The 16705-nt window shown below is 39.6% G+C and overlaps 1 protein-coding gene across 1 annotated transcript in view; it reads right to left on the reverse strand.

Moving 5' to 3' along the window:
• LOC120060144 (hippocalcin-like protein 1) overlaps window positions 1-13118 on the reverse strand; it is a 39910-nt gene extending 26792 nt beyond the window's left edge. The window contains exon 1 of the mRNA XM_039009248.1: window positions 12907-13118. The gene's annotated coding sequence lies outside the window, so the exon portion shown is untranslated. The remainder of the gene's footprint in view (window positions 1-12906) is intronic.
• Between the last annotated feature and the right edge of the window lie 3587 nt (window positions 13119-16705).

The raw sequence follows: 16705 nt of genomic DNA on the forward strand, positions 1-16705 counted from the left end.
TACCATCTGCCTCTGATTGAGAACCCACACTAGGCTGACATAGAAACAGACAAACTAGACACACAACATAGAATTCCCACCCAGCTCACGTCCTGACCAACTAAACACATACAAAACAACAGAAAACAGGTCAGGAACGTGACAGTAACGTTTCTGAAATATTCTCTTCATAACATTGTCGTGTTGCTGTTTGTTGCGACTTGGCCAAACTTTTCATTTTTTACTTTTAATAACCTTTAACCAAAACTCTGCATTTAACACATTTACAAACATCTTAGTTTTTTTCTCACTCAACTTTCATCATTCAACTTTCAACCCCGCATGCTTCGGTACTTGGATACCAACAACCCGAGCCAGGCTACCAAGAGCTCAACTCATTCAACGCTCTCTTTAGAACTACTGAGGAAAGTCTTTACTTCCAGCGTGTGAGTGTGACTCCAACTGTTGGCCAGTACATGCTGTAACTGTATGTTTTGTATCCCCCACGACTACAGACACTGGGGACACACCCGACTAAGCTCTGAGAGGCTACAACAAACGCTAACACGCAGCCGTGCCAGCAAGAAACAGCCAGCGACCTGCCACTGACAACTGACCCAGCCATCACCCGCCCCCCTGCGCATCTCTCTCGCTCTTCACATTCAATGCAAGACAGACAACAACACAGTTGTGCGAGGCGCTGGTGGGGGCGTCCGCGGCCATGGAGAGAGCATCTAAGTCCCAGGCGGTGCCGGGAAATGTTTGTTCCCTTCGACTGTCGGCGTTGAGCAGTGAAAACTCCTTTGAATCTGCCGGGGACCCGCAGGCTATTAAGTGTATGATTTGCGACATCTTTAAATGCTTCCAATCAAAACATCCAAGTGGATCATAATGGGGCCTTCCTGGACTATGATCAATTTCCACCACTGCACCCCTCTACTAGCTTGAACCAGAAAATGGCTGATCATTGTTCAACTCCAGGTGAGTGTAAATGGATGCGTGTCGGAACCAGAAAGAAGGACAATAATTATTCTCGGCGTTTCTGCCTTCTTCCCCGCGTCTTGACTTAAGACTTTCAAAATGTTTTGAGCCCCTGTACCAGCTGTCTTCTGCCGGGGGCTTGGCTGTTCCCTCCATGGCTGTACCAGCTGTCTTCTGCCGGGGGCTTGGCTGTTCCCTCCATGGCTGTACCAGCTGTCTTCTGCCGGGGGCTTGGCTGTTCCCTCCATGGCTGTACCAGCTGTCTTCTGCCGGGGGCTTGGCTGTTCCCTCCATGGCTGTACCAGCTGTCTTCTGCCGGGGGCTTGGCTGTTCCCTCCATGGCTGTACCAGCTGTCTTCTGCCGGGGGCTTGGCTGTTCCCTCCATGGCTGTACCAGTTGTCTTCTGCCGGGGGCTTGGCTGTTCCCTCCATGGCTGTACCAGCTGTCTTCTGCCGGGGGCTTGGCTGTTCCCTCCATGGCTGTACCAGCTGTCTTCTGCCGGGGGCTTGGCTGTTCCCTCCATGGCTGTGGCAGCTGTCTTCTGCCGGGGGCTTGGCTGTTCCCTCCATGGCTGTGGATGTCCCTCCAGCTACTTCTCCCTGTCCTAGTCAATAAACTGCCTGGGCACAGCCTGGACCACCGCTGCCAGTGCTCTCTGGATCAGAGCTCTGTCCCTTTGGCTGTTGAGGCCTGCACACAGCCCTCTTCTCAGGTGAGTTCTTTGGCTCTGGCCTCACAATCTGCTTTGAGACACGGCAGATGCCAGATCATTCCGGCTATTGTGATAGGTACAGATATATGCCTCACCATCGAACCTGGGGCAAAGACTTTGTGTTTTCCTGGGGCAAAAGTTCAGGATATCACCAGGTTACTTCCCGAGGCTGTGTGTCAGGGACTGATACTGTCATGGTTCTTGTGGGGTGAATGGCATTATGAAAGGCAGCCCAGAACAGCTGAAGATGGATTTTAAAGAACTGATTGGGTCACTACTTGACACCAACAAACGCCTCATATCTGCCCTCCCTAAATCGTGGCATTGAACGGTTCAGCAGACTTTTAGCCCTCCATAACTGACTACGAGACTATTGCAGCTCTGTGGGTGTAACATTTATTGACAATTTTGAAATTATAAAGATGCTGGAATTATAACAATGCTGGAATTATAAAGAGGATGGGATCCACCCAAATTATTTGGGATCCTGGATCCTTTCATAGCATTGTAAGGCTGCGTTGACACAATGACTTATCAATGACCCAAGCCCAGCTCAGCTAATCCCTACCATTGTGTCGCTGAGTTGGCATAATGCTTAAGCAAATGTACATTATCCCAGGGGCGTTGGAAGACAATGTAAGTAACCTAATTTATGTCCCTCTTACTGCCCTGAATGGCTCTGCTGATCCTACAGCTATTGTATGCAGCAATCATATGCCTATGAACCAGTTATACTGTTAGCACTGAGCTGGTATGTCCTAGCAGGAAGTCCACTGTATGCAGCTCACCCTGCACTAACATAAATAACCCAAGCATGTCTACCTCTGCTAAGCTTCCCAGTAAAGCAAGTAAAACTATCAAGAATCCCAGAAAAGAGTTTAAAAATAGCTCACGTTAACATATGTAGCTTAAGAAACAAGGTTCATGAAATCAATAATTTGCTAGTAACAGATGACATTCATATTCTGACAATCTCTGAAACTCACTTTGATAATACCTTTGATGATGCTGTCACACCCTGATCTGTTTCACCTGTCTTTGTGCTTGTCTCCAGCCCCTCCAGGTGTCGCCCATCTTCCCATTATCCTGTGTATTTATACCTGTGTTCTCTGTTTGTCTGTTGCCAGTCATCTTGTCTGGTCAGGTCTTACCAGCATGATTTTCCGTCTTCCTTTTTTTTAATCAAGTTCTATTTACTAGTTTTCCCGGTTCTGACTATTCTGCCTGCCCTGACCCCGAGCCTGCCTGCTGTCCTGTACCTGCCTGACTCTGACCTGATCACAAACCCCTGCCTGTATTCGAACGGCCCTTTGCCTGCCCCGTGTTTACAATAAATCATCTGAGAACTGTACAATCTGCCTCCTGAGTCTTCATCTGGGTCATATCCTGAGTCGTGATACAGCGGTAGCAATACATGGTTATAAGAACTACAGAAAAGACAGAAATGCCAAAGGTGGAGCTGTGGCTGTTTATATTCAGAACCACATTCCTGTAAAGCTTAGAGAGGATCTAATGTTAAATACTGTTGAAGTAATATGGCTACAGGATCATCTGCCTCACCTAAAGCCCATTCTGGTGGGAAGCAGCACAGGAATGAAATCAACCAAAATGTATTGATCAAATCTTTACTAATGCTGCAGAAATTAGTTTGAAAGCAGTATCCGAATCCATCGGATGTAGTGATCACAATATAGTAACCGTATCTAGGAAAACCAACGTTCCATATCCTAAGGCTGGGCCTAATATAGTGTATAAGAGGTCATACAAGAAGTTTTGTAGCGATTCATATGTTGCTGGTCAGTGGTGTGTAATGAGAAGCAACCAGACGCTGCACTTGACACATTTATGAAATTGCTTATCCCAGTTACTAATAAGCATGAATCCATTAACACAATTACTGAAAACACTGTTAAATCCCTGTGTATTGATGAGGAATTGAAAAACTGTATGGTTGAGAGGGATGAGGAAAAATAAATGGCAAATAGGTCTGGCTGTACAAACGATTGGCAAACGTACTGCAAATTGAGAAATCTTGTGACTAAACTGAATACAAATAAGAAACTACACAATGAAACCAATATATATATAGTTTTTAATTTAACTAGCTAAGTCAGTTAGGAACAAATTCTTATTTACAAGGATGGCCTACCAGTGGGTTAACTGCCTTATTCAGGGGCAGAACTAAAGACCTTGTCAGCTCAGGGATTTGATCCAGCAACCTTTCGGTTACTGGCCCAACGCTCTAACCACTAGGCTACCTGCCACCCCAAAGATACATGACACAAAGAAAATGATAGAAAAAAGCCTTGGAGCAACTTAAATGAAATTTTGGGCAAAAAGGCAAACTCTGCTCCATCATTAATTGAATCAGATGGCTCATTCATCACAAAATCCACTGATATTGCCAACTATTTTAATGATTTTTTTCATTGGCAAGATTAGCAAACTAAGGCATGACATGCCAGCAACAAACGTTTTCACTACACATCCAAGTATATCTGACCAAATTATGAAAGACAAGCATTGTAATTTTGAATCCCGTAAAGTAAGTGTGGAAGAGGTGAAAAAGTATTGTTGTCTATCAATACCGACATGGCACCGGGGTCTGACAACTTGGATGGAAAATTACTGAGGATAATAGCAGATTATATTGCCACTCCTATTTGCCATATCTTCAATTTAAACCTACTAGAAAGTGTGTTCCCTCAGGCCTGGAGGGAAGCAAAAGTTATTCCCCTACCTAGTAGTAAAGGATAGTAAAGCCCCCTTAACTGGCTCAAATAGCCAACCAATCAGCCTGCTACCAACCCTTTGTAAACTTTTTGAAAAATTGTGTTTGACCAGATACAATGCTATTTTACAGTAAACAAATTGACAACAGACTATCAGCACACGTATAGGGAAGGACATTCAACAAGCAGAGCACTTACACAAATTACTGATGATTGGATGAGAGAAATTGATGATAAAAAGATTGTGAGGGATGTTTAGTTATACTTCAATGTGGCTTTTGGCATTATCGATCATAGTCTGTTGCTGGAAAAACATATGTGTTATGGCTTTACACCCCCCTGCTATACTGTGGATAAAGAGTTATCTGTCTAATAGAACACAGAGGGTGTCCTGTAATGGAGCCTCTAACATAATCTAGGTAGAATCAGGAATTCCCCAGGGCAGCTGTCTAGGCCCCTTACCTTTTTGCAATCTTTACTAACGACATGCCACAGAGGCACACTGAGTAAAGCCAGTGTGTCTCTGTATGCGGATGACTCAACACTACGCCAGCTACCACAGCAACTGAAATGACTGCAACACTTAACAAAGAGCTGCAATTAGTTTCAGAATGGGTGGCAAGGGATAAGTTAGTCCTAAATATTTCAAAAACTAAAAGCATTGCATTTGGGACAAATCATTCACAAAATTCTAAACCTTAACTAAATCTTGTAATGAATAATGTGGTAATTGAGCAAGTTGAGCAGACTAAACTGTTTGGAGTAACCTGGATTGTAAACTGTCATGGTCAAAACATATTGATACAACAGTAGCTAGGATGGGGAGAAGTCCAAAATAAAGCGCTGCTCTGCATTCTTAACAACACTATCAGCAAGGCAGGTCCTAAAGGCCCTAGTCTTGTCACACCTCGACTTCTGTTCAGTTGTGTGGTCAGGTACCACAAAGAGGGACTTAGGAAAATTTCAATTGGCAGCATAGCTGGCCCTTGGATGTACACAGAGAGCTAACATTAATAATATGCATGTTAATCTCTCCTGGCTCAAAGTGGAGGAGAGATTGACTTCATCACTACTGATATTTATGAGAGGTATTGACATGTTGAATGCACCAAGCTGTCTGTACACCCCACAAGACATGCCACAAGAGATCTCTTCACAGTCCCCAGAACAGACTATGGGAGGCGCAGAGTACTACATAGAGCCATGGCCATTTAAAAAACAGATACAAATACACCTTATGGAACAGCGGGGACTGTAAAGCAACACAAACATAGGCACAGACACATGCATACAAACACAGGATAACATACGCACTATACACAGTGTTGTGGATATGTGGTAGTAGAGTAGAGGCCTGGGGGCACACACTTCAAATGGTGTGAAATCTGTTGTGAATGTCTTGTAATGTTTAAAAAATGTTATAACTGCCTTCATTTTGCTGTACCCCAGGAAGAGTAGCTGATGCCTTGGCAGCAGTTAATGGGGAACCATAATAAATCCAAATACAACTCAAACTGGGACGTTTAAAGTCACATTGCTCAATGCTCTGGCCACATCTGCAGTGACCGAGGGTTAGCTCAATGATTGTGTTCATGTCAGAAAAAGTTGTATTACATTATTTACTTCCTGATTTACCTTCAACCTGACAATTGTGTTACTTTATATTACATTGACTAATTATATTACTTTGACATTACATTCACTATTAGTAATGCTTTATGACATTACATTCACTAATAATAATGCTTTATGACATTACATTCACTATTAGTAATGCTTTATGACATTACATTCACTAATAATAATGCTTTATGACATTACATTCACCAATAATAATGCTTTATGACATTACATTCACTATTAGTAATGCTTTATGACATTACATTCAGTATTAGTAATGCTTTATGACATTACATTCACTATTAGTAATGCTTTATGACATTACATTCACTAATAATAATGCTTTATTACATTACATTTACTATTAGTAATGCTTTATGACATTACATTCAATTTAGTAATGCTTAATGACATTACATTCACTATTAATAATGCTTTATGACATTACATTCAGTATTAGTAATGCTTTATGACATTACATTCACTATTAGTAATGCTTTATGACATTACATTCAATTTAGTAATGCTTTATGACATTACATTCAATTTAGTAATGCTTTATGACATTACATTCACTATTAATAATGCTTTATGACATTACATTCACCAATAATAATGCTTTATGACATGACATCCACTAATAATAATGCTTTATGACATTACATTCACTAATAATAATGCTTTATGACATTACATTCACTATTAATAATGCTTTATGACATTACATTCACTATTAATAATGCTTTATGACATTACATTCAGTATTAGTAATGCTTTATGACATTACATTCACTATTAGTAATGCTTTATGACATTACATTCAATTTAGTAATGCTTTATGACATTACATTCACTATTAATAATGCTTTATGACATTACATTCAATTTAGTAATGCTTTATGACATTACATTCACTATTAGTAATGCTTTATGACATTACATTCAGTATTAGTAATGCTTTATCACATTACATTCAGTATTAGTAATGCTTTATGACATTACATTCAGTATTAGTAATGCTTTATGACATTACATTCACTATTAGTAATGCGTTATGACATTACATTCACTATTAGTAATGCTTTATGACATTACATTCACTATTAGTAATGCTTTATGACATTACATTCACTATTAGTAATGCTTTATGACATTGCATTCACTATTAGTAATGCTTTATGACATTACATTCACTATTAATAATGCTTTATGACATTGCATTCACTATTAGTAATGCTTTATGACATTATATTCACTATTAGTAATGCTTTACGACATTGCATTCACTATTAGTAATGCTTTATGACATTACATTCACTATTAGTAATGCGTTATGATATTACATTCACTATTAATAATGCGTTGACATTACATTCACTATTCGTAATGCTTTATGACATTACATTCACTATTAGTAATGCTTTATGACATTGCATTCACTATTAGTAATGCTTTATGACATTACATTCACTATTAGTAATGCGCTATGACATTACATTCACTATTAGTAATGCTTTATGACATTACATTCACTATTAGTAATGCGTTATGACATTACATTCACTATTAGTAATGCTTTATGACATTACATTCACTATTAGTAATGCTTTATGACATTACATTCACTATTAGTAATGCTTTATGACATTGCATTCACTATTAGTAATGCTTTATGACATTACATTCACTATTAATAATGCTTTATGACATTGCATTCACTATTAGTAATGCGTTATGACATTACATTCACTATTAGTAATGCGTTATGACATTACATTCACTATTAGTAATGCGCTATGACATTACATTCACTATTAATAATGCTTTATGACATTACATTCACTATTAGTAATGCTTTATGACATTGCATTCACTATTAGTAATGCTTTATGACATTACATTCACTATTAATAATGCTTTATGACATTGCATTCACTATTAGTAATGCGTTATGACATTACATTCACTATTAGTAATGCACTATGACATTACATTCACTATTAATAATGCGTTATGACATTACATTCACTATTAGTAATGCTTTATGACATTACATTCACTATTAGTAATGCGTTATGACATTACATTCACTATTAGTAATGCGTTATGATATTACATTCACTATTAGTAATGCGTTATGACATTACATTCACTATTCGTAATGCTTTATGACATTACATTCAATTTAGCAATGCTTTCTTCCTTCCCCTCCTCTAATCCCGATTCCCTCCTTTACTGAGTGCCTGCTCTACCCTTATCTAATAACCAGGAAGGAAGAATAAGTAAGGAGAACTAGATACCAATCTCTAACTTCCTGGGATACCCGCGCACGCACACACGCACGCACGCACGCACGGTCGCACACACACACACACACACACACACACTAAATGACTCCAGACTGATTCCTTGACATTTCTTTTCAGGATCTGAAAGGATGAGACTAATATCAGCAATATGGGCTTCCATGGGGATTCCCTCTTATTGCTCATTCCCTCCTATCTAATAACCAGGAAGGAAGAATAAGGAAAGAGAACAAGATACCAATCTCTAACTTCCTGGGATACACAAACACATGCGCACACGCACGCACGCACCCTCCTTTGCAGCAATTTCAGATCTGCAAAGGAGGAGTCAATGGGAGGCCATTAGGATAGGGGTCAGTGATTGGCTTGGAATGGATTCAGCATTACAATAGGGGTCAGTGATTGGCTTGGAATGGATTCAGCATTACAATAGGGGTCAGTGATGGGCTTGGAATGGATTCAGCATTACAATAGGGGTCAGTGATTGGCTTGGAATGGATTCAGCATTACAATAGGGGTCAGTGATGGGCTTGGAATGGATTCAGCATTACAATAGGGGTGAGTGATGGATCCAGGGTCCTATTGATATAACATTTTTCACATCACAGTTTCTATCTGGAAATCTGTTATGAAGCATCATAACACTGGAGCCTCGTTTGAATGATGAGTTGAGTTGTAACTAAAACAAATACATGTTGTGATTAAAGATAGGAGGGGAGTGCCTTAGTCTAATCATTCAAACTGGCTGACAAAAACTAAGTCTGAAAGGAGTGTGACTTATCTGGACAGGGTGAGACTTTAGTATTGTATGATCCATCATTTTAAACCTTCTGGAAATGATTCAAAAAAATAAATCATCCAATCATCATAATAAGAAACATTTAGGGGGTGGGACAACAACAAGGAATAAGAAAAACAGGAAGTGGAAAATCGAGCAGACCCAAAATATCCTGTGGGCTGCTGGGTAACACACCACTTCCTGGTGTGGGGTTTTGGCCATCGCCTCCGTTCATCGAGGGAAGGAAGTCATTGTGGATGACAATAGGCTTGGAGAGCATGCCCAGCCTGGATACACACACACGCACGCACGCACACACACACACACACACGCACACACATTAACACGCGTACACACTAACACGCACACACACACTATTTTTATCACTGTAGCACATTGATTGAAATGTAAAATCTGTGTCCTGTGTCTCACCACATTAAGTATTTTGTATAAATAACTTCCTTAATTTCTTTCTCTCACCTTCTGTTTCTGTCTAAAGGGGTATGCCTTCTCACAGGGTGCACCACACATGAAATGAGGTGACACTGCACACTCTTAAAAGCCCAGTGCAGACAAAAGTGTGATTTTCTTGTGTTATATTTCCACACTATGATGTTGGAATAATACTGTGAAATGGTGATAATGTCATTTTAGTGAAAGAGCTGTTTGAAAAGACCTACCTGAAATTTCAGCCTGTTTTGGTGGGATGGAGTTTTGGCCTGTGTGATGACATCACCAGGTAGAAAATTAGTTAAAGATGCACTCCAGGATCTCAACCTCAATAAATTCGTAACATATAGTACGAATTGGATTCGTGACGTAGTACACACAAAAAACATGGACTACTTTTGGCCACTTTCAAAACCACTGGCTGAAATTACACAAAAGTTTAAGAGTGTAGGCCTTCTGAGTGGTGCAGTGGTCTAAGGAACTGCATCGCAGTGCTAGCTGTGCGACTAGAGATTCTGGGTTCGGATCAAGGCTCTGTCCCGTGACCGGGAGACCCATGGGGCGGCGCACAATTAGCCCAGCCTTGTCCGGGTTAGGGGAGGATTGGGCTGACAGGGATGTCCTTGTCCCATCGCGCACTAGCGACTCCTGTGGCAGGCCGGGTACAGTGCACGCTGACACAGTTGCCAGGTGCACGGTGTTTCCTCCGACACATTGGTGCGGCTGGCTTCCGGGTTAAGTGGGCATTGTGTCAAGAAGCAGTGCGGCTTGGTTGGGTTGTGTTTCGGAGGACGCGTGGCTCTCGACCTTCGCCTCTCCCGAGTCCGTACGGGAGTTGCAGCGATGAGACAAGACTGTAACTACCAATTGGATACCACGAAATTGGGGAGACAAAAGGGGTAAAAAAACGAAATAAAAAATAAAAATAAGGGTTTAGAGTGCATCTTTAATAGACCAATAAGAATGAAAGTTCCAAACCCCTCTGCCAATAACAGCTACTTTTCAGTTTTCCCCCTCCCCACTCAGACCACTCCCAGACAATCCTAGCTAAATTCTTGAGTGAGAAATTGCCCTTTTCTAAGAAGCTATTTTTGTGTCTTTTTGACTATTTTAATTGAAAACGACAACAGTAAGGTGCCTAATTGTCACCCAGAAAGGATTTGATATTGAGATAAAAACGGCCGTATTGGACCTTTAAAGCAACACTATTAGGACACAGGTCTACATTCAGTAGCCAAACGTTATCGAACATTGCAGATAGAAATGCCACAAACAGCCAACGGGATGCTTTGATGTGCATACATGTCAGGCATGTTTATTCCACATAGCATATTCTTATCTGAACGTTCCAAAAGGTTGTGTCCTGCTGAACGCTCCCCAGGACGGGAAGGAAGAGAGATTTCCTGTGAAAACACGATGTTAGGAAACGGAATTCCCCACCGTACCTCTCCCCTATCTTAGGGATACGTTCTGTATGTCTCCATGTTGCTAATGACTTACTGTAACACGTCTACCTGCACTCGTCCCTCCTTTTAAAATTCACCTCTGTTTTTAGTTGATACACGGAGACCGACAGAGACCCTCCAGTTGAGCGTGATGTTCTAAAGCTGTCAATCATAGGACACGATGCCAGTTCCTCAGTCGTTATCAGTGACAGTCATGATGTTTAGGGCAGCTCTAACCTTTTCGAAAGTGGGCTAACCACAAATTGCTCAATAAATTCAGGACACCGCTAGACTCCAGTGATCGAGACAGTTCATAGTATTTATCATAGACTCCCTTTGCAACGTTAAAGAAACAATAAGGAGTTGACACAATAACAGATTGCCTGAGGGGCCATCTTGGCACGTTGAACTACAATCCACCTCAGTGAAGCACGTTTCAGGGAATCCAATCAACCCCAATGTTTTCACACAGAGAGAGATTATCCCTTTAGCTCTGGGCTCAGTTCATTCCTCTGGCACTTTCAGGCTTCTCGTGTGTTGTGTGGAATCTATAATAATTTGCCATCAAAAAGAAAGGAGTACCAAGGCACTCTTCATATAATTAATTAAAATGCCTTTATTTGTATGGCATGTTCAATAGAAACAAGGTTTTAAAAATCCGACGCGTTTCGGCTGCATGGCCTTCGTCAGGGAGTACTCCCTGCAGAAACGCGTCGGATTTTTAAAACCTTGTTTCTATTGAACATGCCATACAAATCAGGCATTTTAATTAATTATATGAAGAGTACCTTGGTCCTCCTTTCTTTTTGATGACCAATTGACCCCTTTTACCAAAGAGCACCTTCTATCTACCAAAATGTACTATTGTGTACCTTAGTGCGCTTCCCTTCCTCCTCTTCCTATAATAATTTGCTTTAAGTTTCTAGCTCACTGTCCGTTTAAACGCAAGTCCTTGGCTTGAAGCACCATTATATTTGTATTAAATTAATGCGTGAATTTTTTTTAAGGATTTCACTATCAGACAAGTCAGGTGACGTACTGATTTAATCAAAGCAGCAAATGTTCTAAAGCAGAATTTTGTGAAAAAGCAGGACTGATGATTTTTGCTACGTCAGTTCCAAATTAATTTCCAAATGTGTTAGTACAGGTAAATTAAGTTCCAAATGTGTTAGTACAGGTAAATTAATTTCCAAATGTGTTAGTACAGGTAAATTAATTTCCAAATGTGTTAGTACAGGTAAATTAATTTCCAAATGTGTTAGTACAGGTAAATTAATTTCCAAATGTGTTAGTACAGGTAAATTAATTTGTCCACAGCTCAAACTACCGTATAGCGAACAGAAATCTTACCAACCATGTCATATATATATAAAAAACAGCAAAACACGTCATTCCCAAAAGGAATGCAGTTGATAGTCCCTGAATCGGTTTTTGACTTTCTCCAGTTCAACTTTTCGTAACGGCCAATTACAACAGCAAAACTCTAAAGTCCTAATGGCAGCAGGTCCTTAATACATGGAGACAGAGGATCCCTATTGTCACATATCAAATACAAAAACACACATAAACACTCAGACAGACAGACAGACAGACAGGACACACAGACACACAGAAAGACAGACAGGACACACACACAGACAGACAGGACACACAGACAGACAGACATACAGACAGGACATACAGACACACAGACAGACAGACAGGACACACAGACAGACATACAGACAGACAGGACACAGACAGACAGGACACACAGACAGACAGAGAGGACACACACACACACACACACACACACACACACACTCCAAATAACAGCTATACATGCATTAGTTTTTGCATGACTTTTAAATTTTCTCTCTCTTTCTCTCTCGCAGAATAAGCGTGCTTATCTAGTCAGCTTACCACATGGAACTCTGACTCCCTCTTCTTCTCTCCACTGTCTTCTCTAAGCCAGAGTGCAACAGGATTCAGAGGGGCTCATCTGATCTGATCATAGTCGAGGCCCCCAGGCAAAACCACCGCTCCTCCGCCACTAAGTGCTGCCTAACGACGTCACTCCCGGGAGAAATAGAGAGAAGTGAGGGTAATTCTCTCACTGCGGCAGGCAGGAGACATTCACCAGATCCCCACACATCCCACAATCCCTCCCTCCTCCTCTAACAGGGTCACTACCCCTCCCAGCACTCACACACACGCGCGCAAGCATGCACACACACACACACACACACAGGCACAGAGACACACAGTCACACAGACACACACACACACAGACACAGGCACACAGACACACACACACACACACACACTCACACAGGCACAGAGACACACAGACACACAGACACACACACACACAGACACACACACACACAGGGTCGCTCCTCCCAGCAGGCATGACGGCTAACACACTCTGCCTGGAGGATACAGTTAGTTCAGAGATAAGTTAACATACTGTTTTAGAACACATTCAGACATAACATACTGTAATAACAAACATTCAGACATAACATACTGTTATAACAAACATTCAGACATAACATACTGTAATAACAAACATTCAGACATAACATACTGTAATAACAAACATTCAGACATAACATACTGTAATAACAAACATTCAGACATAACATACTGTATTAACAAACATTCAGACATAACATACTGTATTAGAACACATTCAGACATAACATACTGTATTAACAAACATTCAGACATAACATACTGTATTAACAAACATTCAGACATAACATACTGTATTAACAAACATTCAGACATAACATACTGTATTAACAAACATTCAGACATAAAATAGTGTATTAACAAACATTCAGACATAAAATAGTGTATTGACAAACATTCAGACATAAAATAGTGTATTGACAAACATTCAGACATAACATACTGTATTAACAAACATTCAGACATAAAATAGTGTATTAACAAACATTCAGACATAAAATACTGTATTAGAACACATTCAGACATAACATACTGTATTAACAAACATTCAGACATAACATACTGTAATAACAAACATTCAGACATAACATACTGTATTAGAACACATTCAGACATAACATACTGTATTAACAAACATTCAGACATAACATACTGTATTAACAAACATTCAGACATAACATACTGTATTAGAACACATTCAGACATAACATACTGTATTAACAAACATTCAGACATAACATACTGTATTAACAAACATTCAGACATAACATACTGTATTAACAAACATTCAGACATAACATACTGTATTAGAACACATTCAGACATAACATACTGTATTAACAAACATTCAGACATAACATACTGTATTAACAAACATTCAGACATAACATACTGTATTAACAAACATTCAGACATAACATACTGTATTAACAAACATTCAGACATAAAATACTGTATTAGAACACATTAAGACATAACTTACTGTATTAACAAACATTCAGACATAACATACTGTATTAACAAACATTCAGACATAACATACTGTATTAGAACACATTCAGACATAACATACTGTATTAACAAACATTCAGACATAACATACTGTATTAACAAACATTCAGACATAACATACTGTATTAACAAACATTCAGACATAACATACTGTATTAACAAACATTCAGACATAACATACTGTAATAACAAACATTCAGACATAACATACTGTATTAACAAACATTCAGACATAAAATAGTGTATTGACAAACATTCAGACATAAAATAGTGTATTGACAAACATTCAGACATAACATAGTGTATTAACAAACATTCAGACATAACATAGTGTATTAGAACACATTCAGACATAACATACTGTATTAAGGCACATCAAATCATATTGACAAGACCAAACTGGTAGTGGGAGGGGAAGTATTTCCCAGAGAGATTTCACAGACTTGACGAGGAGAGCCTTGGACCGAAACAAACAAAAGACACTACAATTAAGGAACATACCTGGGTTCAAATAGTATTTGTAGTTTTCTTTCAAATACACGAAAGGATCCTGAGGCTAGCGTGGCGCAACGGAGCCAATGGAATCGTCTCATAAGTGCAAACTCCGCCCATCTGGTAGTCCAGCCAGGGTAAGTCAATGGCTCAAAGTATTTTAAAGAAAATGAATACTGATTTTATTTTATTAGGCAAATCAGTTAAGAACAAATTGTTATTTTCAATGATGGCCTAGGAACAGTGGGTTAACAGCCTTGTTCAGGGGCAGAACGACAGACTTTTAAGTTTTCAGCTCAGGGATTTGATCTTGCAACCTTTCGGTTTCTAGTCCTACGCTCTAACCACTAGGCTACCTGAACCCAGGTCTGCATTTGTGAGACAATGAACAGTCTTACATCCCAGTCTTACACACAACAACGAGAGAGGAGATTTCACACACTAGACTAGGAGAAGCCTTTGACTGAAATGTTTCTCACATTTAAAGAAAAATGGAAGTTCTTACAAAACCGCACAAGTTTATTCAATGAGAATAACAGGACATGCAGACATCTAAACATGTCAAGGTCTGGTGGCTTTCAGTAAGGACACACAGACTGTCAAACTCTGTGTTATGCAATAGTATTCATATGACTGTTTTAGCCCTAAATGTATAATCATCAACTCTGCCAGACAGACACTTGGTTTCCACTCCATAGTCTTTTTCCATGAGACCCTGACGGTTTTATCGTGTAATTATGTAAATGTCTGACAGTTAAATCATCGTGAGAAATGAGACCTTGAATACTTTTTATTCTTTGTTTAACATTCTATTGGCGTGGCTTAAAAGGGTCAAGTGAGGGTTGGTTTCAGCTGTCATCACCCCAATCTGCTAATAATAATAATAATAATAAACATCAATAATAACAATAACAATAATAACAATAATAATAATAATAACAATAATCATAATAATAGCAATAATAACAATAATCATAATAAAAATAATAATAACGATAATTATTATTATTATTTATTCAACTTGTATAATGCTCTTCATTACATAAATAATCTCAGTGTTTTCAAGCAACAACAAAAAAAAGACAAGCAGTTTAGAAAAACAACATCCTCCATAACGCTCACAAGGCCATTTCAAACGCCTCTTCAGTAGCCCCGTTTATACCTGGTGCTAAAATGGGTCCTTTGTCCTGATCCTGTCCACGTTCTGATTGTGCCCACATTTCACGAAATGTGTCTCCACATGGTATTAAAATGTGTTTGTTATCAGTCCACTGTGTCTGCATTGTGACTAGATGTTCTGGTCGCTTCCTATATGCATATTATTTCACATCTAATCTTTCAAAATAATGTATTGATGTAATAAAGTCAATGATGCCACCTGTCAGTGATTTAGAGGGTGGAATAATTACGCTTTAAATAGTTTCTCTGTCCAGATCTGTCTACACTCAATGCTTGTCTGACTACCGCCGGAGGTAGGATGCAAATCCAAGCCATTGGTTCCTGTAACCACCAAGCCCTCATCACTAATATATGTCAGTCTGAGGTCCTCATCACTAATATATGTCAGTCTGAGGTCCTCATCACTAATATATGTCAGTCTGAGGTCCTCATCACTAATAGATGTCAGTCTGATGTCCTCATCACTAATAGATGTCAGTCTGATGTCCTCATCACTAATAGATGTCAGTCGGATGTCCTCATCACTAATACAGTGGGACAAAAAAGTATTTAGTCAGCCACC

Source organism: Salvelinus namaycush, chromosome 15 (assembly GCF_016432855.1).
Source record: "Salvelinus namaycush isolate Seneca chromosome 15, SaNama_1.0, whole genome shotgun sequence".
Lineage (NCBI taxonomy): Eukaryota > Metazoa > Chordata > Actinopteri > Salmoniformes > Salmonidae > Salvelinus > Salvelinus namaycush.